Genomic DNA, 24,976 nt, shown 5'->3' with positions numbered 1-24,976 from the left:
CCGTGCTAATTCTACTGAGCGATCTCCCCAGCCCCAAAATTCTTTTAGCTTTGTTCTTTTTACTCAGGATTGCCATAGTTGTTCAGGGATTTTTGAAATTCTGTATAAATTTTAGAAAGAATGTTAGGGCCTGAAAGATAGCTCAGCGAACTATGTGCCTGCTTAGGCAGGTACAGGGACCAAGGTTCAATCCCCAGCATCACATGTTGTGCTGACCCCACCCCTGGGCACACTGAGCCAGTCACTGAGATGGGACGTGGTGCCTCACACCTATAATCCCAGCACTGGGAAGGCTGAAAATGGGAGGAGCACCATAAGCCTGAGCTGAGTGATAAGACCCTGTCCCAAATATACACACAAAAAGAAAGAATGTTAATGTGAAAAATGTTATTGGTATTTTGATAGGAATTGGATTGAATCTGTAGACTGCTTTGAATACTATGGATATTTTAACAATATTAACTCTTCCAATCCACAAACATGGTATGTCTTTCCATATTGTTGTGTCTTCTTTTATTTCTTTCATCAATCTTTTGTAATTTTCATTATAGAGATCATTCACTTTCCTGGTTAAATTTATTCCTAGATGTTTTCAGAGCTATTATAAGTGTAATTAATAGCTTGATTTCTTTCTTAGAAATTTTGTTATTGATGTATAAAAAGCTAATGACTTTTGTATGTTGCTTTTGTATTCTGTAATCTTTCTGAATTCATTTATCAATCTTAACAGATTCTTGGGGGAGTTGTTAGGTTTCTATCTATATGAAAGAATGTCATCTGTAAATGGAAATGATGGAAATAATTTAATTTTGTCATCTCTAAATGAAGACAATTTAACATTATCTTATTGTCTTTGTTGGAATTTTTTTTGAGACTTTGAATATAACATGTCATTCTCCTGGATTATAAGATCTCTTCTGAGAAATCTAATGGGGATCCCCTTATATGTGACTTAATGTTTTTCTTTTGATGGTTGTAGAATTATCTTTTGAAATTTTGACTATATCCTTAGAGTTTTTTTTTTAAATCTATCAAGGTTCCTGTGCAATTCCTGGATCAGATGTTCAAATCTTTTCAGTGATTTTGAAAGTTTTTAACAAGTAGTTTTCTGAATAGCTTTTCTATGCTTTTTCCCATATCTTTTTTATAGCATTTCCATAATGCACAGGCTTGCCTGACTAGTGGCGTGTCATAGATCACAGAGACTTCTTTAATTCTTTTTAATTGTTTTGTATAACTGTGTTATTTTAAAAGTACATGCATTTAAGCTCAGAAGTTATTTCTTCTGTCTGATTTATCCTGCTTTTGAAACTCTCAACCATATTTTTATTTCATTTATTGAATTATTAACTTCAAAGTTCCCCCCCTTGGTTCATTTTTCTGTTCTCTTCTGAATTTCTCATTCATGTCACGAATTGTCTCTTCAATTCTGTTGAATCATCTATCTAGCTGCATTTTCTTGAATCTCATTAAGGTTTCTTACAGCTATTATTTAAGTTTGTTGTCAGGTTACTGGTTGATTTCCTTTGGAGAATATCTATTGCTGGAGAGTTACTGTGTTCCTTTGAAAGCATTGTGCTGTTTTGTTTTGCATCTTCTTATTTTCCTGCTTTGGGATTTGTGCAGCTGTCAGGGCAGCTGCCTCTGCATTTTATAGAGTATAGCCTCTTCATCAGTAAGCAACATTTTGTAATGTTTGAAGTTGCCTCCATGTCCTTGGCTGCAGGCACTGTTCACTGTCATCTGGGTTACAAGCTTCTTAGATGAGGTGTTTGCCATAACCTCTGGATGTGTCATGTCTGGCTGGGGCACCCTTCAGTCTCTGACTAGGCCCAGCTAGATGTGATGTTGCATGCTAGACAGTGGGATGGGGTGCTCGTCATTGTCTGAGGGCAGCACAGTTGCACTCGTGAGGCCTTTGGGGACCACTCACTCAGGGCATTCTGTCCAGATGCTTCCTGTGGCTGACAGTGGGAGGGCCAGTGGGTGGCTCATCTGCTTCCCAAAGGACTAATGAGCCAAGTTTTCAAGAATGGATTACTTAATGGTTTCTTAGGCCATAAGGGATGGAAGGGCTCCCTAGCTGCTTCTCAGGGGCTCAGTAGGGAAGGTTTACAGGAATGGAGTCCTGGCTTCTTCCCGACATCATAGATGAGTTGACAGGACTGCCCATTTGCTCACCAAGGCTTCTGTGGCTTGAACCATGCAAGACAGGCTGCCTGACTAGTTCCTATGACTCAGGAGGGTATTTGAGCCCATCTTACTGCTTTGGAGGCAGGAGAAAAGTGGATAAGGTACTTGTTTCCAGGGTCCCCTACAAGCTATTCCCACCTAGGGCAAGTTGCTGAAGTGCTTCCTGAGACTTTGGGGTGTGTAGTATTGAGTGAGACTACTGAACTGGCTCACAGGCCTCGTTTGGCAGAACTAAGGCGGGCAGCTACCAGGCTGCTTTATAGCACCCTGGCTGGATGAGATCTCAAAAGGTATTGTGCAGGCCAGCAAGATAGCTCAGCAGATTAAGTGCCTGCTTAGGTAAGCACAGGGACCAGGGTTCAATCTCTGGCATCATATACCATACTGGTAAGACAGAAGTCAGTAAGGTTTGTCCTCAGGTCAATCTTTTTACTGGACATGCTGATGAAAACTACTTGAAATGCCTGAGTCCACATACTTGGTCAATTTTAAACAGTATGGATTACTTAGTGGGCAAAAAGAGATTGTTACTTTAATCTATGATATGCTGGCAGCTGGTACCAGCTGCTACCTATTCTCTGCACGGTAGCTCTGTATAACCTGTGGTTCATGGAGACTAATGGTATAATATGAGGGCTCAGCTGTCCTGGATTAGCAAAAACAATTCAAACAATACAAAACATTCAACAGGCTAAGGGACACTGATTTCAGTGTTTGATCTTATAAACACCTTCTTTCTCTAATCTGAATCTTAGAACCAAACTCAGTTTCCTTCACATGAAAAATATCCCAATTTGTACTATTGGGCTGCAAAATGATTATGATGAATGTACAGGTGACTGTCATAATTTGAGACAAAGGTATTTGGACTTGATGAAGGTCTCAATATAATAACATACTATACTGAGGCTATAATAATATCAGAAATTGATGCTCAAGCTAGGTCTGATTTGAATGAAATGAGGTGCAGAGGCTCAAATAAAACTGCTTAATAGATCCTTCAAAGGTATAGCATCTTTGAGGAACAACTAACTAAAATGTTTTCACACTCTGTGAGTTGTCTTTTTGCCCTGTTGATAATTTCTTTTGCTGTGAAAAAAGCATTTTAATAAGATGAGATCCAGTTGCTGATTCTCATGCAGTCAGGGATTTGTTCATGAAATATTTGCCTACACCTATGTCTTCAAGAATACTACTTATTTTCTTTTCTAGCATATTTAATGCTTCTGTTTTAATATTTAGATCTTTTTAAAAATGTATTTAGTACAGAGTCTACACGGTCTCACTATGTAGATCGGACTCAATGATCCTCCTGTTTTCAGCCTCCCAAGTGCTGGGATTACAGGCACACACCACCATGCCCAGTATCAATTGCTGTTTCAGCATGCCCTAGGGATGGGTCTGGCATAGCTTGTGGAGCTGGGGATCGAACCCCAGCCCCTGTGCTCTGCCTAAGCAGGTGCTTTAATCTGCTGAGCTACCTGGCTGGCCCAATATTTAGATCATTGATCCATTTTTATTTTAATTTCATGCATGGTTACAGACATGAGTAACCATGTCTTCAGCCTGTGGAAAGCCAGGTTTTTCAGCACCATTTATTAAAGAGACTATCTTTCTTCCAGTAAATGTGTTTGGCCCCTTCATGAAGGATAAAGTGGCTTAGTGTGTTTGAATTTGTTTCTGCATCTTCTGAACTGTTCTATTGATCCTTAGGGTTTTTGTTACTGGTGGTGCTGGTGCTGGTGGTGGTGCTGGTGTCAACAGCAAGCTCTTTTTATCATAGTAACACAGTGTCTCATTAGTATAGTTTCAAGTCAGGGGTTATGATGCCTCTTGCCTTGACTTTGTTTCCTCGAATTGTTTTTGCTCCTCTAGATCTCTTCTGGTTCCAAATGAATTTTAGGATGGTGTTCTATAGTTCTGTGAGGTATGCTAAAGATATTTCAGTTGGGATTGCACTGAATTTGTATAACAATTTTCTAAGTATGGTCATTTTTATTTTATTTTATTTTTTGACTTTTTAAAAAAATGTATTTAGTACAGGGTCTCACTACACAGATCGGACTTGTAGTGATCCTCCTGTTTTCAGCTTCCCAAGCACTGGGATTACAGGTGCACACGACCATGCCCAGTATCAATCACCATCTTAGCATACACTGGGGGTGGGGACTGGCACAGCACACTGGGTATCGAACCCCACTCCCTACATCTTCCTAAGCAGGCACCTTAATCCCTGAGCTACCTGGCCAACCCGACAGCCAGACTTTCTGACCAGTCTCACTGAAGTTGTAGCTTTCTACTGAGCCCAGAAGGCCTGTCAGGCAACAACTGCCCAAGAGCAACATGCCCTTGATGCTGCCACACACAGGTGTGTGTGTGTGTGTGTGTGTGTGTGTGTGTGTGTGTGCAGGGATCTGGCACAGTGGCCTCAAGGCCATCAGGATCATCTTCCTGATGTTGTTTCAGAGTTCAGTACCTGCCTGTGTGTGTTCCCAGCCCATGACATTCACATGCTTTCAAGGTTATCACATGCAGCCCTTCCTGGAAAACCATTTTAATGTGCTTACATAGATGAGATGGGACACATCCTCAGGCCCATTGGGCTGTGCGCTCTCACACCCAGTCTTCCTCCCTCTGTGCATATCCACATCAGCAAGAGGTGCCAGACTTCCAACAGTCAGGACATGGAGATCACCTGACGCCAGCTGGGGGAGTGGTGAGGCTGCTGTGATGGGGAGCGTAGAGGCTCAGGTACCAGCAGAGGCTCGGGCCAGCATGGCCCTGGCCAGGGCTGTGTTTAAGGGTGGAGTCTGACAGAGGTCAGAGCCACATAGAAGGAAGGTCTAGCCAGCAGCCTCTGGAAAGGCACAGGCAGCAGCTGCACAGGGCAGGACACCTAGCCTCAGCCAATCACAGGGATGTCACATAAGCCAAAAACCACAGCCAGTGCCCTAAACCCAGCCTTGCCTATTCCTGCCTATGAATGAGAGTTCCTGTGGGGACCCAGCCATCTTCAGCTCAGTGGCAGTTTTGACAGCTTGGGTGGCAAGGAATTCCATTCACTCGACAGTGGCAGCCCCCAGTGGTGTCCCCTGGGCCCCTGGGGCCCCAGCGAGGGCCCTTGGTGACCCAGCAGATCTCAGTGTGGCAGACAGTGCAGCGGATTCAGTCACAGCCATCCTTGTTCTGCACCACGATCTGGCAGCGCGGGCAGTGCATGGCCTCACCCTGCTGCAGCATCACCTATAGCATCTCTGTGGTCTGCCAGGCAGCCAAGTCGTTCTGAGTCCGCAGTGCCAGATCGTCCTGATACTCCTTGCAGTTCATGCGCTCATGGATGGCCCTGCAGAGGAGGCAGTTAACGCGGAAACACACAGGGCAGGTGAACTCATTGACATCGTCCTCAAAGAAGCACCAGCCCTTGCAGTCTGAGGTCTTGCAGTGGTAGCTGAAAGCACTGCGGTTTTCTGCGATGGAAACGCTCAGGTCCAAGAAGCGCTGGTAATCCTCAGGGGACAGGAGCGCCCGAATCTCCCTCTCCAGCAGCTTGCCCGGGCACGAGTAGGTGTCGTCAATGAAGGGACAGGAGACCTCCGCCTCCTGGCTATTGCAGATCGTGCCCTGCAGACACTCCCTGAAGAAGATGTGCAGACACTCCCGCAGGACCACCGCCTGGCCAGGTGCCAGCGCCGCGTAGCACACAGGGCACTCAGCGGGCTCGGCATTCAGCACCAGGCTCCTCTGCTCCAGCTGCACGTTCCCCTCCTGCTGCTGCTGTTTCTGCTGCTGGTACTGACGTAGTGCCTCCTCTTCACCAGCCAGGCGGGCACGCTCCTCCTCGTCAGGCCGGTACTAGGCAGGCACCTGGTAGGCTTCAGGCCGTGAACAGCAACACATCTCGCAGCCGGGATGGGTGGGCTTGTTGACGAATGTGCACCTGGGGCACTGCCAGCCCACCGGTGGGGGCTCAGGCACTCCATCGGGCTTCGCCCCTCCAAGGTCCTGGGGCACTCCGGGCTTGGAAAGGGACGGCTCCAGGGGCCCTTGTGACTGCAGCGTGAGGTCCTTGAAGCCCAGATCTTCCAGAGTATGATCATTTTTACTATGTTGTTTCTTCCTACCAAAGAGTTTCTATCCATGGTCTGATGTCCTCTTTATTCTCCTCTCTCAGAATACTGAAGTTTTCAGTGTAGAGATCTTTTACTTCCTTTGTTAGATTGATTCCTAGTATTTAATTTTTTTCAATGCTGTTGTGAAAGGGGTTATTTCTCTGTCAGTGAGATAAATAATTGAAAATCAAGCCCCCTCCTCCAAATTTAAAGATCCAATCTAAGGCTGGCCAAATAGCTCAGTGGATTAAAGTGCCTGCGGGCAGGGGCAGGGGCTGAGGGTTTGATCTCCGGGTCTGCCATGCCGGCCCTTCCCCCCACCCCACCCCGGGGCTCGCTGAGAGCAATTGAGACTGGATGTGGTGATGTGCGCCTATAATCCTAGCTCTTGGGAGGCTGTAAACAGGTGGATCATTATGAGTCCGATCTCGTAGTGAGACCCTAAACACCCTGTAGACCCTTCTCTAAAAAATATGAAAAAAAAATCCGATCTAAAAATGAGCATTTGAGATAGATACCCACTACTGAGATGAAGTAGAAATGGCAAATAAATATATTAAAAAGTGTTCAGCATCAATCACTGGTCATTCAAGAGTTGCAAATTAAAACAACACTGAAATTCCACATCACTCCAGAAAGAATGACTACTATCAAAAAATCAACCAACAACAAATGTTAACAGGGATGTGGGGGGAGAAAAAGGAAACCTCTACTATTGGTGGGAGTGTAGACTAGTGAAATCAATGTGGAAATTCTTCATAAAACTATGACTAGAGGTTCCAGATAACCCTGCTGTTCCTCTTTTTAGGATCTTCCCAAAATAATTAAAAGCATCATGTCACAGTGATAAATGCAGACCCATGTTTATAGCAGCACAGCTTGTTTTAGCTAAATCTCGGAAACAACCCAAATGCCCATCAATTGATGAATGGATAAAAATTATGTGTTTTTATAAAATGGAATACTTTGCAGTCATAAAAATAAATAAACTTGAGACATTTATAGTTAAATATATGGATGGACCTTAAGTCTATATTCTTAAGTGAAATAAATGTAACACATGTATAAATATCACATTGTCTCTGTGATCTGAGAACCTGAAAGTGAAAATAAGAACTAAAATGCATAATAGATATTATGAAATAGGAAGAAATTGCTTTAAAGGAAAGGGGAGCTAGGGAGTTAAGAGGGGAAAAGGAAGGAAGGAAAAAGAAAAAATGAGGAAAGAAGGATAAAATAGAAACAAAGCTTTGTAAACAAGGAGGGAAATAGGGGTTTAAGGAATGAGAGGGAAATGAGAAAAAAGAAAGAATCAGGATACATCATGTTCAGGTACAAATTTCCTATGATGAATGTGATGCTTATGTAAATTTAAATGGCAGTAATGATCTTAATCACAATAATTATAAAAAAGGGTGACACTCTGCCCAAACAGAGAATTTTTTTCATTTTATGTATTTAGTACAGGGTCTTACTGTACAACTTAGACTTGTAGTGACCCTCCTGTTTTCAGCCTCCCCAGTGCTGGGATTACAGGTGTGCACCACCATGCCCAGACTGTCACTTGCTCAGCATGCACCTGAGGTGAGGTCTGTGAGGCATGCTGGACCAGGGAGCTTACCAAAGCTGGGGCTTAATCTGTTGAGCTATCTTGCTGGCCCTAAATGGTGAAATTCTTAGCAGTAGCTTGGGCAGGAGCCACTTACAACATTCCACAAGCAGCTGAAAACTGCTATTGCTATTACGCTTAGAATCAAGTAAAAAGATCAACATTTCATTGGTTTATTCTGCTATGGTTTGTGTCTAGTTGTCCCTCCAAAGCTTCATGCAGTCATGGGGCGGGAACTTCTAGAGTTTGAGATGAACTCATGGTCCATTGGGATTATGGGTCTTAGTACTGCTGGGATGATGAAGGTGAGTGCTACACCCAGCCTGGGGTGGATAGCCTGAATGTAACATAAGAGAGACAGAGACAGGCTCTCTTTCTGTCACTATTGTTGCTGCTACTCCTCCCTTGGCTCCTCTTGCTTTTTCAGCTGCCATGAAAGGTTGCCCTCTGCCAACCTTTGGAGCTTGGAGCTAGCCGAATATGGACTGAAACCTCCAGTAACTGTAAGCCAAATAAACCTTTCCTACCTTCATTTTTGGTATTAGGTATTTGTCCCACCAATGAAAGAAGAGTAACTGAGACATATTCTAATGTTGGAAAATACACATTTCACATCTGGAAATATTACAAACTATGAAAAGAATGGAAAGAAAGCCATTTTGTTCCAAGAAAACTCCTAAGTCAGGAGCTGAACAAAAGTAGGCCATGTCTGAATTACAAAAAGCAGTAGCTCCCCTGGAGCCTTTGGTCCATGTGATTCCCTGTCAGAGATGATTTTGGAAATGTCAGTGACTCACATTCGAGCACACTTGTACTTTACAGCAGGGGCTGATGAGCATCTCCCAGTGGTGAATTTTGAGATTTGGGACCAGAACATTGTTAGATGCTGCCTCTGGTACACATCATCCAAGTGACAATTACTAGCTTTCTATTGAGCGTTCATTCAGACTGTCTTTATGACTTAAAAACATAAAATAACCATGAAACCCAATATCCAAAAATGTCTTAGATAACAAATAAGAAACACTCTTGCCAGGCAAGAGCTTATTCTACTGAGCTATATCCCCAACCCCCTAAAGCTTTTTTTTGTGAAACTGGGGATTGAACTCAGACCCTTGTACTTGCCAGGGAAGTGCTTATTCTACTGAGCCATCTCCCTGGCTCTTGTCAGATATGTTAGAGAAACACTCTAATAGCGAAGGCAATGCTCAGAAGAGTTCTGCAATAAAATGTAAATGATTTATCCAGGGTGACACAATCAAGGGAATGCAAAAAGATTACCTTGTCCAGGGAAAATTTTCCTCTAGAACTGCCCTTGAAACTATCCAAAGCGTTCCATAGCTGCCATGTCAGGACCAGCTCGCCAACAGCCATCCAAGTGTTGCTTGATTCACACATGACAGGTCCAAGATGAATAGTTTATCCTGTTCAGAAATCTATTGCTTTAAGACCGAAGAATATAAAAAGTATTGCTGATAAAAATGAACAAATTGTATCAATGGTCTGTACTACATACTATTTTTTCTGGCATTAATGGAAGAATTGTGCAATGATTAATGTGCATGTGATTAAGTTTCACTTACTCATGGGCCTTAGTGAATGGACTAGAGCTACAGTTTGGATCTGGAATGTGCCCAGAACCCAAGTGTTATAGATGTGCTTCGCAGCTTATGGTGCTATCAGGAGTGGAGCCTTTAAGATATGGAGTCTAATGGGAAGTCTCTGCATCACTGAGGGCATGCCACTGAAAGGAACAATGGGATCTCAGTCCTTTATTCTTTGTTTTTTCACTTCCTGACCATAAAATGTCAAGTTTTGCTCTGCTTTGTGCTCTGCCATAGGTCCTGACACAGAGCCAACATAGGCCTAAATGTTTGGCAAAACAACAGAGCCAACCATAGGCCTAAATCTCCAAACTAAGCCAAAATAACACTTTTGACCTCAGAAGTTGATTATCTCTGTTATTTGTTACAGCAACAGAAACCTTACTAATTCACCTAGCCATATGGTCAGGTAGATGGGCCTGGAAAACTGAACTACTGTAAAGGATGAGGCCTTTTTGGAAATCAGTATGGGAATTTAAGGGTGATACGGATCAGAAGAACAAGTTTTTAGGTTCGAACAGCAATGAAAACTACTAAGTGGGCCTTCTGATCCACTCCCTTGAAGTGAGCAGCTGGGTCCAAAGAAGAGGTAGCCATGGAAGGCCTAATACAATGCAGAGATGCACTGAATCTAGGCATGTTTCCCAAGATGCCAACAAGAACTGTTCTGCTAGGAAGATAGAAAGAGACTCTAGGTGGTTAAGAAGATTCCCTGGGGAAGGATTTCTGCACAGAGCGGGCAGTAGACTTGATTGGGCCAATGTTGGTGGGCTCAGGAAGTTATCAATGGATCCTGACTCAAACAAACATTGACCAAGCTTTTCACATTCAGTGGTAAAATGTATTAGAATTGAGTTAAATTGTTGGACACCTAGTCGTTAGCTACAAAAACCTGCTTGGTATTGAAAAAAACCTGAACATTTGTTGGTCAGACATGAAGTGGTGTGAGTGGTGAATGCAAGTATAGAGAAACACAGTTTGGTTTTCTTGTACAGATTGTTCTATGAATTAAGCAGGAAAGTGCATGTAGGGCTATTGGCACAAGGTGTGGCACCCAGTGAATTCTTAATAAAAGTCTTTTTTTCATTCTTTCAATCAAAAATATTTTTTTGAGAAATTTGTGTCTTTGATAATTGAATAACTCAATCCTAGGAAGACTGGGAAGTTAAAATTGTATGCACACACACAAATGAAACAAAATAATGAATAATGCATGTGTTTTGCTTCAAAGGAGTGGGTAGAGATAAACTAAAAGCAGGTTGTTAGAACTGCCTGATGGGTACATGGCAGCACACACCTCACTCTTTTCAAAATACAAAGACACACAACAAATTAACTATTCTCACATGCCTATTTAATATCACATTTCTTCAGATTTAGATAGCTCAATCACTTTCAACAATAGTAGAATGAGACAGTCAACCTTAGGATTCTGATGATCATTGAAGTCCACTCCCTGTGCCTTCATGATGAATTTGACATCAATTTTTCAACATTTGTTTAGAATTATTGCATAATAAAATGTGTATCAATGTATGGTAGTACCTCATTTCACAAGCTATTTGTTCCATGCTACAGTTGTGTTTGTCAACCAATGAGAAGTCCACTACCAGAAACAGAATTTTGCTGAACACTGCTATGGGCAAACTGAGTTGTTCATCAACAGAAGTATTGATGAACTAGGTATTTGACCACTTGAAATATACTGGAATAGTACATAATTTATTCATATCATGCTTATTGTATCACAAAGGCAGCCATAAAACTATATTATATAATGTAGTTCTTAAATATACCAATCAACTCAAGTAAAAATTAATAGGAACTCAAATATTGTTACAATGAAACCATTACAGTTTAAATTTGTATTCACAATGGCTCCTTTCTGACAGCTGAACAGTAAAACTTTTTTGAATTGTTCAGAACTGAACAAAACTTTCAAATAGACCTAATAGATAGCTACAGACTGTTTAACTCATGACAGCACATACATTCTTCTCAGAATCACATGGGACTTTCTCCAAAATAGACCACAAAGCATGCTTAAGTAAATGTAAAAGAATCAAATTCACCCATGCATGTTGTGAAATCATAGTGCAATGAAACTAGAAGCAGTGGCAAAAGAAACCAAGAAACTATGCAAACACATGGAAATTAAACAAAAATATTTTGAATGGTATTCAAGGGATCGAGGAAGAAATTAGACAATTGTTGCCCCCCCCCTTTTTTTTCACTACCAGGGATTGAATTTAGGACCCTGCATTTGCCAGGCAGGCGCTTATTCTACTGAGCTATCGCCCCAGTGATAGTTGTTAAAATCAAATAACAACACCAGTACAACATATTGGAATCTATGGGACACAATGAAAGCAGTCCTAAGAGGCAAGTTTATAACTGTGAATGCCCACATCAGCAGAATAGAATGAGTCCAAATAAATGACCTAATGATGACCCTCAGGATGAAAGAAGAATGAGAGTAATCCAAATCTAAAGCCAGTGCAAGGAAAGAAATTATAAAGATCAGAAAAGAGATTAATGAAACTGAGACGGAAAAACAATGCAAAAAAATCAGTGAATGGAAGAGCTTCTTCTGTGAAAGGATGAACAAAATGGGCAAACCCCAGCCTAACTGAAAAAAAGAAAGAAAAAACTCAAATCAATGCAATTAGAAGTGAAAAAGATGAACTCATGAGACACCATCAAAATCCAGAAGATTATTAGTAACTACTTCAAAAACTTGTACTCTAATTAAATGATGAATTCAGAAAAAGATAGATTTTTGGATACATGTGAACTACCAAAACTAGACCAAGAAAATATAAAAACTGAATAATTCAATAATAGACAGTGAAATTGGAGAAGTAATAAGAAAAATAAAAAGAGACAGTCAACCTACCAACTAAGAAATTCGCAGGTCCTACTGGATTCACTGTTAAGCTCATTAGGAACTTTATGAAATATCTAACACCAAAACACCTAAAGCTCTTTTATGAAACTAAAAGGGGAGGGGTACTACTCAAACCATCCCTAGAACCTAGAGTTACTCTAATTTCAAAACCAGAAAAATCCCCAACCACAAAAAACCACTATAATGATACTTTAATGAACATGGGTGTAAAAGCCTTCACCAAGCTACTCTACTGGCAAATAAAGTGCAGTGAATCATGAAGATCATACTTCAAGTAGCCTTCAATCCAGGAATGCACAGAAGCCTCAACATACAAAATCGATAAATGTACCCCAGCATATAACAACAGCAAGGACAAAGATGACACTATTGTCTCAACTGACACAGAAAAAGCCTAAGATGAAATCCAATATCCATTCATGGTGAAAACACCAAAAGATATATATATATATAGAAGGGAATATCTCAATCTGATTACAGTTGCTTATGACAAATCATTGGCCAGAATCATATTAAATGAGGAAAAGCTAAACACTTTTCCCTCTAAAATCAGGAATGATACAAGGATTTCCACTATCAACATTCTTGAAACATTAGCCAGAGCAATTAGGCAAGAGGGGAAAAAATAAAAGGAATATGTGTAGGAAAGGAAGAGATCAAATTACCATTATTTGTTGATAACATGATCCTTACATAGAAGACACAAAAAATTCCTCTGAAAGACACCTACTCAGCTATAAAGAATGATAAATTCAAAGCCTAAAGGATCTACAAACGTGGTACAGTATTTCAGGGCAAATCCTGAGGGGATTTGACTGACCTTGGCAAATACAAAAGTTACATTTCTTGTTATATAGGTCTTGCTTTATCTTAGTCTTAACCATCCAGCAGAAAAAGTATAAAAATGAGGTATTAAAAAGTAAAGCCATATTAATATGCTGAGCTGTAAAAGGCTCAAGTCAACAACTTCTGACATTGCCAGTCCTATGGATAACCCAGTACTATTATGGACTACTAGACTATATTGGATTATTTTTCTGAATTCATGCACCTACAATATCTAAATGGCAATGGAATACCCATCTCTGACAAAAGTAAACAAAAAGGGGGATATAAATGAAGGACCATATTGTATCTGTACATGCAAAATAGTTAGGATAGATATACAGCTACTTTCTCTAATTCAATGAATAGAGAGATTTGTGCTAATAGTGTTTGGATAGGATATCATGTCTGCACCTTGTACTATGAATAACTACTATGAAAACAACAATATACAATGTATTAATTTTTGTAACTGTCCTAGTAACCTGTTTTGAAACTGCCTCATTGTTATTTTTTTCTCAATAAAATTAATAAAAAATTGAAAGACACCTAGAATAACCAAGTTCAGTAGCACAACAGGGTACAGAGTTGAGACACAAAAATCAATGGCATTCCTACACACCAATAATAAACTTACCAAGAAATAAATTAGTAAAAAAACAAAATCATTCCCAGTAGCATCAAGAAAAATTAAATACTTAGAAGTTAACTTAACCAAGGAAGTGAAAGACCTCTCAGTGAAAACTATAGTACTCTGAAAAGGGAGATAGAAGGGGCCATCAGACCATGGAAAGATATCCTCTCTTCCTGGATAGGCAGAACCAATACTGTCAAAATGATCAACTTCCAAAAACTAACATACAGATTGAGTACAATGCCAATAAAAATACCAATAGCATTCTTCACAGAACTATAGAGCACAATCCTAGAAATCATATGAAACAAAAAGAAATCCAGTATAGCCAAAGCAACCCTGGGAAACAAGAGCAATGTAGGAGATATCACAATCCCGGACTTCAGGTAATACCACAAAGCTACAGCGACAAGCCAGGCATGGTGGTGCATGCCTATAATCCCAATACTCAGGAAGCTGAGGCAGGAAGATTGCCATGAGTGCAAGGCCAAGCTGGGCTACATGGTGAGTTCAAGGCCAGCCTAAATTGGGTGGAGAGACCCTGCCTCAAAAATAAATAAATGAATAAATAAATAAATGCTGCAGTGATAAAACACCATAATATCAGCAAAAATAGAACTACACCAATGAAACAAAGCAAGAGGAGTCAGGCACATCTCCAGGCACAGTTAGTTACCTTATGTTTGACAAAGGAGCCTAAAACATATGCTGAAGGAAACCTCTTCACAAATGGTCCTAGGGAAGTTGGCTTTCCCCACACAAAAGAATCTAGGCCCATAAAATCAAAATAGCTCAAAGATATAATTGTTAAAACTGAAACACTTAAGTTCCTAGAAAATAAGATAGTAAGTCTCTAGGCATAGCTAAGGACTTTCTGAGCTGAACTCCAAGACATAATTCCAAGAATCAACAAATCGGATCATGTCAAATTAAAAGTCTTCTTCTCAGCAAAGGTCACAACCAACAGAGTGAAGAGATAATATACAGAGTGGGGTGGTATTTTCCAGTTATTCCTCCAAAGACTAATGTCTAGAATATGCAAAGAACCAAAATACATTAGACTCCTCAAAAGATCCAATCAAAACATGGTCAACTGAAATGAACAGACATTTTTTAGAAGAAGTGCAAATGACCAATAAACACATACAAAAATGTTCAACATCTCTGTATATTAGAGAAATAAAAGTTAAAACAACACTGAGATTCCATCTTACTCCAAAAAGCATGGCTACCTTCAGGAAATCAAATAACAACAAATGCTGGTCAGGCTGCAGGGAGAAAGGAACCCTTCTACACTGTTGGTGGGAATATGAACCAATACAACTTTTAGGAAATCAGTATGGATATTCCTTAAAAAACTAAAACCAGAAATTCAATTTGATCCAACTCTATCCCTTCTAGGTATCTTTCCCAAATACCAGTAGTATTCTTCACAGAACTATAAAGCACAATCCTAAAACTCATGTGAAACAAGAAGAGACCCAGTATAGCCAAAGCAACTCTGGGAAACGAGCAATGTAGGAGATATCAAAGTCCAATCCTGGACTTTAAGTAATACAACAAAGTTACAGTGACAAGCCAGGCATGGTGGTGTATGCCTATAATCCCAGTACTCAAGAAGGACATCACATCACAGTGATACATGTATACCCATGTTTATAGCAGCAAGATTCACAATAGCTAAATCTTGCAAGTGGTCTCTACATCTGTCTATAACAGATGAATAAACAAAGAAAATAAGGTATTCATAAACAATGCAGAACTACTCTAGCATACTGAAGAATAAGCGAGTCACTTGCAGGAAAATAGATGCACCATGACACAATAAGTTTAAGTGAAATAGATCAGACATGGCAGTCTAAATATCTCATCACTTATCTCATCATGGAAGCTTAAATATCTCATGGGGGGTCTTCTACAAGAAACACAAAATATAAATACAGAGCACAATAAAAGATAGGTAATAGGAAATAGGGGAATAGATAGTAGATATTTTATACATGGGGAGGGGACTGATACATGGAGAGAGGGAGACGAGGAAGGGAAGAGGATGAAAAAGGAATAAGATTTATTATGTACATGTCCCAATACCCCATGGGGAACGTTGTTAACATTCCCCATGGGACTGTTAACATACATGGACTACAAACATACCCTAAGAAAACTAAAAATTAAGATGTATAAATTGATATAGATGTGGATCTTCAATTCCACCAAAGCTAATGTTCTGTGGCTGAAATAACCCAGGAAAAAAGAGAAGTCCTTCCTCCTCAAACTAAAACAGCCCTCAAACAATTACCTCCCACTGTGTTCTGGTCTGCCTGCCCTCTGGAGCTCTATGGGAAAAACGTCCCCTTCTAGTGAGGGGTTTCCAAATGCTTCAGCTTCTGGTCTGCATCATAGCTTTCTGTACTTGCTGCACTAGTGCAATCTTCCTAATATACATGGCTCCTCCAGGGTTGAATGTAACCCTCTAGAAAGTTCTAGAAGTACCAGGAATACTGTGCTTTGTGAATCCCTCCCACATCTGATTAAGTTGATGTTCAGCTAACAAACCTCATCCCCAGCTTTGTCAGGGGCAATGTTAATAAGGCAGGAAACCTCTCTCATTTCTGCTTTTGCTTCATTGATTTTTAAAATATAAATGAGTACAATGGCAATCTAAGCAAACAAAAATGAGCAATGGTTTTCAGTTCTGGCCTTGCCACCAACTTGCTAAAGAATTGCCTTTTAGGGAATAACTTAAAAAAAGCAGAAAGCATAATGCTCTCATTTTCACTTTCGGTGCTGTTAGGGAGATATGGAGTATTCCAGTGAGTTATGCTTTGGGAAGCCCACTTCCCCACACATTTAAGGCAGTTTCTGCACCACCTCCCTTTATTTCACTATTTCTCGAATGCATCAGTATGCAATATGTATTGGGCCATGGAAAGATGGACAATGTTCATTCTCTCAAACTTCCTGTTCTTAGGACAATGAGTTTACATTCATCCCATTAAATGTCTTTAGGTTTGTTTTAACTCATGTTTCATTAGATCCCTTAATCAATTATCTAATTCCAAAGAAATGGACCCAGGAATCCATACTAGGAAAAAAAATGCTGCAGCACTGAAATATCATAACATCAATGAAATATTAACAATTACATGGCAGCCTCCACTAGCACATGCACATCTTAGGCTCACCATCAGATCTGCTCCATATTCAATTCTACTGTGTTGCCATTAGTGTCACCACAAGGTCATATGTTACCTTGCATCTTTGTTGCATTTCTCTCATTGCTGAGACAATGAGAGAATTAAGGAAGGTTTATTTAGCTCCCACTCTGTGGAGGTTTCAGTCCATAATGACCTGGATTAAGTAGCAACAGTTCAAGATGGCAGAAGCAACAAGAGCACAAAGGGGCAGAGCAAGCCTCTTTCCACCTTTATACTGTAAGCAGGCTACCCCCCAGGGACTACCCCCTAGGGTGGGTGTAGCCCTCACATCTCTGTGCCCTCCTCTCCAAAGGATGAGGACGTTTACAGTGAGGACCCTGGGCCCTGTTGAGTCACTTAAACTTCTAAACTTTTCAAGTTGACACAATGTATCAACCATTACACCCTGTTTGATACACTCTTTCAAAAGTTGGTCTAGGGGCTAGAGAGATAGCTCAGCAGTTTATGCTTCAGCCTAGCAAGTGCAAAGATCTGGGTTTGATGCCCATTACAGCATGCTGTGCCACACACAGAACCCCAGGCATGCTGTGCCAGCCACTAAAACCGGGCATGGTGGTGCACACCTGTAATTCCAGCACTGGGAAGGCTGAGGCAGGAGAGTAACTAGGAGTCTGAGCTGGGTAGCAAAACCCTGTACCAAATAAATTAAAAGATATGTTTTTAAAGTACAGAAATCTGTTTTAAAAAATTGTTTCATGGATCCTGATAGACAACATATGCAAAATAATTATATAAATTGATAATAATCAAGTTTTAATCATAGCATTTATTAGTATCATAATACTTTTATTTGCCTCATGCTTTGGGATAGTAAAAGAGCTTTCAGGGACAATATCTTACTTGGGCTTCCCAATAGCGCTCTATAATAGGTAGAGTGAGAGTATTGTTTCTGAAAGAACAGATTCTGAGAAGTTGTAGTGTTGTAGTACTCTTTGCAGTATAATTTGTAAGCATGCTATATTCTGTTGATGTTTACAATCAGAGGGAAAATAGTGACAACATTTGTACTGTGACCTGAAATGAAAGAACCACAGCACTTAGGGCTTTAAAAGCATCCACTCAGAGCTCCTCTTGCGCATAAGAAGGAACCGCAGCTGCAGCTCAGCCCACCCCGGGAGCCCCGCCCACCCCGGGAGCCCAGGCTCCAGATTCGCCAGCTCAGCCTGGCTGACTGCACCTGCCTGCTTCATAAATCTGTAGTGTGACATCTCACATGCACTTCCTTTGACTCAAAGAAAGAAATTTACATTTATAATTGACAACTTTATTTTGATAAGACCTACTAACTTTTCTAAATAAAGATAGCATGTAATGATATCCTAAAATGGGTTTTTGTGTGACAATTTTGTAAAAGTTTTTTAACTTGCATTTTTATTTCTGAACTTAATAATAATAATAATAATTTCAAAATAACACAAAGTAGATAAAGTTCAAGTGACAACAAATCATGAATATGCCCTTTTACTTCTAGGTCTCCAGAGTCTTGCAGGCCATTCAGTCAACAGCAGTTTGGAAGCTTAGGGACCACAAGGGTCAACCAGTAGAGACAATGATCAAGAATTGATCATTTCTCAACGTTTCTGTAACACAACTGTGTCTCAGAAGAGTAAGAATGAGAACACATTTCTAACAACTTTTGCAGAAATGTGTTCTGGTTCTGAGGTGATTGCTAACCACACTGTGTGACTCTGGATATAATCTTGAACTCTTCTGGCTGTTTCACAAAGAGTTAACACTATGAGCACAGAACCTGTCTACATTAGATCCCAAGTTCCTCAGGACAGGGGACAGGTACACACTGTTCTTTCAGGACCACATAAATTACAGTACTTATTTATGTGTTCATCAAGATCAGTAAAAAAAGAAACAACTGCAGAATGAAGAGACAACTTACAGAATGGGAAAAAATTGCCAGTTATTTCTTGGAAAGAGGACTATATCTAGAATATATAAAGAACTCAAATACAATTAGACTTCACAAAATAAAAGACCAAATCAAAAAATGAACAGCTTAAATGAACAGATAATTCTCAGAAGAAGTACAAATGGCCAATAAACGTTTTTACAATGTTCAACATTTCTGGCTACTACAGAAACACAAATTTAAACTATATTGAGATACTGTCTTATCTCATAAAGAATGGCTATCATCAAAACATCTAATAATAACAAATGCTGACAAGGATATGGGGAAAAGGAATTCCTCTCCACTGCTGGCAGGAATGTAAACTAGTACAATCAATGACTGGAAATTGGTGTGGAGATTCCTCAAAAACTGAAAGTAGAAATTCCATTTGACCCAGTTATCCTCTTTCTAGATATCTTCCCAACAGTTAACATCATCATATTACAGCAATACCTGCATACCCATGTTTGTAGCTGTACAATTTATGATAGCTAGATCTTGGAAACAATGTATATGTCTATCAACAGATAAATTGATAAGGAAAGTGTAATATTTATACACAATGGAGTAATACTCTGTCATAAATAAAGATAAATGAGACATTCATAAGTAAATGGCTGCAAGTTCAGAACATGTTAAGAGAAAGATGTCAGACACACAAGCTTAAATATCACATGGTTTCACTTATATGAGAAACCTATATATATATATTATCTATAATATATATTATATATAGTTCTCTGCATTCATATGTATATGAACACAGAGAAGTAGGAAGTAGGGAGGAATTCAAGTTACCCAAATTACCTATTAGGTTGTTTCAATAAATATTTTAATATATATGTTAGTTTGTTTCACTTATACTACTAGTTTTTCTGAGTTCATTGAAAAGAAAGTTTTGTGCTATTATTTATTTGTTTCTTCTCTGTAAGAATATTTTTGCCTATGTTTTGCACTCTCAGTAACTACTTTGAAGATAATGATACACAATGTATTAGCTATTCTCTTACTATTTTGTCATAAATTTATATTTTTCCTAAATAAATAAACTAAAAAAATGAGATCACAATGCAAAACTGTAATAAATAAATAAAATTCTCTGAAACCAGATGCAGCAGAGTGTGTAGTAAATGTCTTCCCCACATTCGTCTGCTCCAGTCCTGAAGCCTTGGTTGTTGCATCTGTGATAAAGTATTGCAATCAAACTTCATTATATAGTTATAACAAACATCACAGGCAAAATTTTGAAGGGGTGTATCCAATAGTGTAGCATATGACTTTGGTGTGACATTAGTTGTCATAGAATGGAATTGAAGAGCTGGCCAGATAGCTCAGTGGCCTAAAGCACCTGCTTAGGCAGGAGCAGGGACTGGGGTTCGATACCCGGCATGTTGTTCCAGCTCTATCCCCAGGGCGCGCTGAGAGGGTGATTGAGACTGGGTGTGATGGCTCACACCTATAATCCCAGTGCTTGGGAGGCTGAAAACAGGAGAATCATTCTGAGTCTGATCTGTGTAGTGAGACCCTGCAGAGTCTGTACTTAATACATTAAAAAAGAAAAGAAAAGAAAAACAAAGAATTGAATGTGTAACAGAATGGTGAGCCTCTCCAAAAAGTGACATTTTACTGATGAGATAATTCCTAACACACTTGGTAGTATTAGTAGCAAAGAGGATAATGGCTACAGTGACAGTATCTTTTTTTTTTTTTGACAGTATCTTAAGATTATATAACCATATACATCGAGGGTGATGGTGAGTCAACATGTTAATGATAGCAAATTTCCTTTGCCGAGTTTTATACTGAGTCAGAGAACTTTCAGGGACAAGTATTGTCTTCATTCTACAAGTGAGGAAACAGTCCTCATGGGACTCACTGGGGTCTTATGTAAGGGTCATAAGTAACATCTCCTCAGGATTTACCCTGAAACCCTGTACAGCAGTTTGTAGATCTTTTGTCAGTGTTAGCCATATGAATGAGTCACAGCCTTTGTTTGACCAATTTGGTCTGTGTGAAAGCTTGAGAGAATGTTTTCTCTCCATGTGACTCTCCTTAGGCACACTCTACATTGTCAATCACTTTCCTCTGTGGCCCCAGAATTTCCTTGATCAGAAAATTTGGAACACCACTGAGTTACATGATGTTACAGTACAGGTTCTCTTATGTCCTGAGTCTTCACTGACCTTGAAGGGCTTGGGCCAAAATCTTGGCTGTCCTTGTGGCCTTTCTTTTTCTCTAATTTTTTGGTCTGAAAACTTAGGTTTTTAATCCTCCAGAAGAGAAGCTTAATATTATTACCCTATAACATAGGCAGTTGAGATTAACATCACTATCTATCTGAATATCAAACGCCTTTAACATAACATGGAACAGGTATTTTCCATCAATCGTTGATATGCTAAACCTTAAATCCCTTTGAAATGTGAAAAAAAGAAAAAAGAATAGTAAAAAAATAGAAATAAATAATTTCACATTTTTACACAGAAATTTAGAAATCTAACCATATACAACATTGTAGAAGGACAGTCCTATGACATTTTTTTCCTGTCTTTTTTCTTTTATTCAATTTTTTAAAAACAAACATTTATTTGTGAGAGAGTACAGCTGTAATTGACATGACATTAGAAGCAGTACACATTTAGAAGACCAGAACAACAGGCATTCCAAGCATGGCCTTGATATTACATATTACTATCCTCGGTGCAGTTGACACAAGTAACATCAATATTAATTTCAATTGGGATCATTATGGATTCAGTATAAGGTAGGTCATATTTTTATCTCATCTAAGGATCATTAGCATAATTGCCACTATGATGTCTGTCATGTAGCTTCAGGAGAAACAGTGATATCTTATTTGGGTTTTCCAGAAACCCTGTATAACAGGCAAGGTGAGAAGAGACAATGTCTTACACATGCAGAGGTAATTTATATTCATGGTGGCAGATAGTATACAAATGGACTGGCCTTCGGGTTTAAAAACAAATGTCCTTGAGGTGGTTTCAGCTCTTATTTTATTACACGAAAATTAACATTAATTGGTCTGCAGGAGTTGACTCTTGTTCTTAGCCAATTAGCTAATTCCTAGGAAATGGCTCAGAAATCCACTTTAGGAAAAACAATGCAGGATGTTTGAGAGCTGCCGCAGCTTAGCATCAGTGACATAGTCACAAGGGATTAGTACGTAGAGGCTTCCATTACATTTTATCATTTGAGTTTTCAGGAGAACTCAAAATAAGGAATACAATTTTAATATTTATAGGCTATTTATGTTTATATTTTAAGATTAACAGGCAGGTTGCCTTTTCATTACTAGATAGGTTGCCTTACTTATGTGTAATTTATCATTGCTCAATCTTTAACTAATCTAGAGCTTTTACTTAGGTCTAGCTATATAGCTGAATTAAAATTAACTTATAGTTTCTTCTTCTAAGTTTAATAGCCACTAAAAAATGCAACCGATGATAATCTATATATGTCATCATATAATTAAAAGAATAAATTCCTAAGAAGAGGAACACAAGGATCAGTATGCATATAGTTAATTTAGGGTTTAGTTTTTAGGTAGACTTTATATTTTGGATTCTCAATTATGTTAATATGTATTTTCTTAAGATGAAATCTGATGTGATCTTCTCATAAGTATCATTTATGTATCTTTTTCTTTCTTAAAAATTCTTAGCTTTTTTTTTTTTTAAAAAAAAACAACCTGTATGGTAGATTTAGGCCTCAGTTCTGTTATTATTCACCAGCCCTGTGATCTTAGGTAAATTACTTACTTTCATTTCCCTCAGTACAACAACAACAAATGCAAAACATGAGTACTCTTGTCTTCTACTTTCATAGTTCTGCAATTTTGGATCTTGAATGTCACACACAGACTCAATGATTTGGTTTTCAGGATGATCAATAAGTCACACATAATTAAGGCAACCTATCTAGGAATGAAAAGGCAACCTGTCTGTTAATCTTAAAATATAAACATAAATAGCCTATAAATATTAAAATTATATTCCTTATTTTGAGTTCTCCTGAAAACAGAGCCTGAGATAAAATGAAATGGAAGCCTCCGTGTACTAATCCATTATGACTATGTCACTGATGCTAAGCTGTGGCAATCCTCAAACTTACTGCATTGTTTTTTCTCAAGTGGATTTCTGAGCCATTTCCTAGGAATTAGCTAATTGGCTAAGAACAAGAGTCAACTCCTGCAGACCAATTAATGTTCATTTTTGTGTAACAAAATAAGAGCTGAAACCACCTCAAGGACATTTGTTTTTAAACCCGAAGGCCAGTCCATTTGTATATTATCTGCCACCACGAATATAAATTGATCATCTCTGAGTGTGTAAGACATTGTCTCTTCTCACCTTGCCTGTTACACAGGGTTGCTGGAAAACCCTCAGGTTAGTAGAACATTTGAGGAGTGTGGACTATTGGGAGGTCTTTAGGTCACTGGGAAGGTGAAAAGGACTTGGAATGTAGGACCCTCCTCACCTTCTCTCTTTTATGCTTCCTGGTGGTGAGATGGGCAATTGCTCTAGCATGACCTCTCACCCTGCCTTGCCACAGGCCCAAAGCAATAGGGCCAACCCATCATAGATGAGACCTCCAAAATTATGAACCAAAATAAACCTTTTCTCTTTATAAGTTGATTTTCTCAGATATTTTATTATAACAATAAAAAGATAATTAACACACTTTCTCTTGTGGTGGGAAGATGTCCCTAAGAACAAAATTAAAATTGGCAGAGGTTTTTCTGGTCATGGTTCCTTCCATATCTGCCTTATTTGTAGTGTAGCAAAGCAACTGAAAAATACTCATAGTTTGCTGAAGTTTAAACAAAACCACAGAAATGTACTCCTAACTCAATTTTAAATAGAGATGACCCTTGACAATTATGTCTTTCATAGATCATGAGATGATTTCTATTTTTTTATTATTTTAATTTTAGGTATTGGGAATTGAACTCAGGACCTTGTATTTACCAGGCAGGTGCTTGAACCACTGAGTCATATCCATGACTTGATTTCTATTTTTAAAATGATACTTACAATCAAGTTTTAGAGTCTGACATTTTTTTTCTTAGCAAGTACTTGGAACTTTGTAGGATGAATGTTGATAACAGGTTTTAAGATGTTGAGTCACTACTCAGCAAAGGAGCATTTGTAGCAGGATTTGATAAAGACATGTATCCCAATATATAGCATTTCTGTCCTTTGGAGACATTCCCTACATTTCCAACATTTCTAAGAGGAAACACATATGACACAAAGGTAGTTTTCTCTCGAGAAGATGTTCTTGAAAACAAGGTATCCATTTATAAAACCTAAACCTGGAATATAAGACTAAAACCATTGGGCTGGGGATATAGATTGGAGGTCTAAGTGCCTGCCTGGCAAGCGCAAGGACCCAGGTTTGATCCATGGTACTACCTGCTGTGCCAGCCCTGGAGCCCTGGGTGCCCCGTGACAGGCTACCAAAACTGGGCCTGCCTGATGGTGCATGCCTTGTAATCCCAGTGTTGAGGAGGCTGAAAATAGAAGGATCACTATGAGTCTGAGCTGTGTGGTAAGACCCTGTACCAAAAAATTAAAGATTTTTTAATTTTTTTCCATAATTTAATTGAGAAAAGAATAGCAATGAGACAGTTTCAAACCAAATTGCTATGACAGTTTCAATAATTAACACATTGCATACATTCACCGAGTGGTTAATTGCTGTACAAGATGCGGACATGATATCCTATTTACAATCACTATTACAACATATCTGTCTATTCATTAAGAGAATGCAACTATATATCTATCCTAACCATTTTGAATAAAAGGATACACAATGGACATTCATCTGTATCCCCTTTTTTAGTTAAGTTCCGTTATTTGAATATTACAGGTGTGCAAACTCAGCAAAATATTCTAAAAGAGTCCACTAGCCCATAATAGTATTGGGTCTTCTGCTTCACTGGCA

At 39.1% G+C, this 24,976-nt stretch overlaps 1 pseudogene across 1 annotated transcript in view; it reads right to left on the bottom strand.

Moving 5' to 3' along the window:
* Nucleotides 1–5,057: 5,057 nt before the first annotated feature.
* Nucleotides 5,058–24,976, bottom strand: part of LOC101567561 — a 39,753-nt pseudogene continuing 19,834 nt past the window's right edge. The window contains exon 3 of the transcript XR_192418.2: nucleotides 5,058–6,310. The product of XR_192418.2 is annotated as a ranBP-type and C3HC4-type zinc finger-containing protein 1 pseudogene (transcript). The remainder of the gene's footprint in view (nucleotides 6,311–24,976) is intronic.

Source organism: Octodon degus, unplaced genomic scaffold, assembly GCF_000260255.1.
Source record: "Octodon degus isolate 3935 unplaced genomic scaffold, OctDeg1.0 scaffold00019, whole genome shotgun sequence".
Classification (NCBI taxonomy): domain Eukaryota; kingdom Metazoa; phylum Chordata; class Mammalia; order Rodentia; family Octodontidae; genus Octodon; species Octodon degus.
Note: the sequence above shows the minus strand (reverse complement) of the source record. Positions and strands in the feature narration are given on the sequence as shown.